This window comes from Penaeus monodon, chromosome 29 (assembly GCF_015228065.2).
Source record: "Penaeus monodon isolate SGIC_2016 chromosome 29, NSTDA_Pmon_1, whole genome shotgun sequence".
Taxonomy (NCBI): Eukaryota; Metazoa; Arthropoda; class Malacostraca; order Decapoda; family Penaeidae; genus Penaeus; species Penaeus monodon.
Window position 1 is genome coordinate 28,252,215 of NC_051414.1, and position 269 is coordinate 28,252,483.

The following is a 269-nucleotide window of genomic DNA, read 5'->3' on the forward strand; positions in this document are numbered from 1 at the left end:
TTTGGCCATGATAAATTACTGATAAGAAAAAACATAAATATGCACTTTTTTTTCTTTCTTTCTTTTTATTTCAAACATTTGCCAACATAGATAACTTACAATTGGTTTTCTACTTTTTTTTTATCAGATTCATGCTTTCCTGTTTTATCTATAATAAAAAACTCAAGTCAGTTATTTACTGAACACAAAAATAATCTGTTTGAAGTGAGGTAGTTATATTGATAAAATGTATTGCCATAATTAACAGAGAATAAAGAATTATGTGGTAG

General features: G+C 24.9%; 2 protein-coding genes across 2 annotated transcripts in view; both read left to right on the plus strand.

Moving 5' to 3' along the window:
• Nucleotides 1–269, plus strand: part of LOC119591816 (zinc finger protein 513-like) — a 72,589-nt gene that overhangs the window by 71,418 nt on the left and 902 nt on the right. The gene's annotated exons all lie outside the window — the stretch shown is intronic.
• The window catches only part of LOC119591817 (zinc finger protein 677-like), a 2,447-nt gene that overhangs the window by 392 nt on the left and 1,786 nt on the right, over nt 1–269 (plus strand). The window lies entirely within an intron of this gene.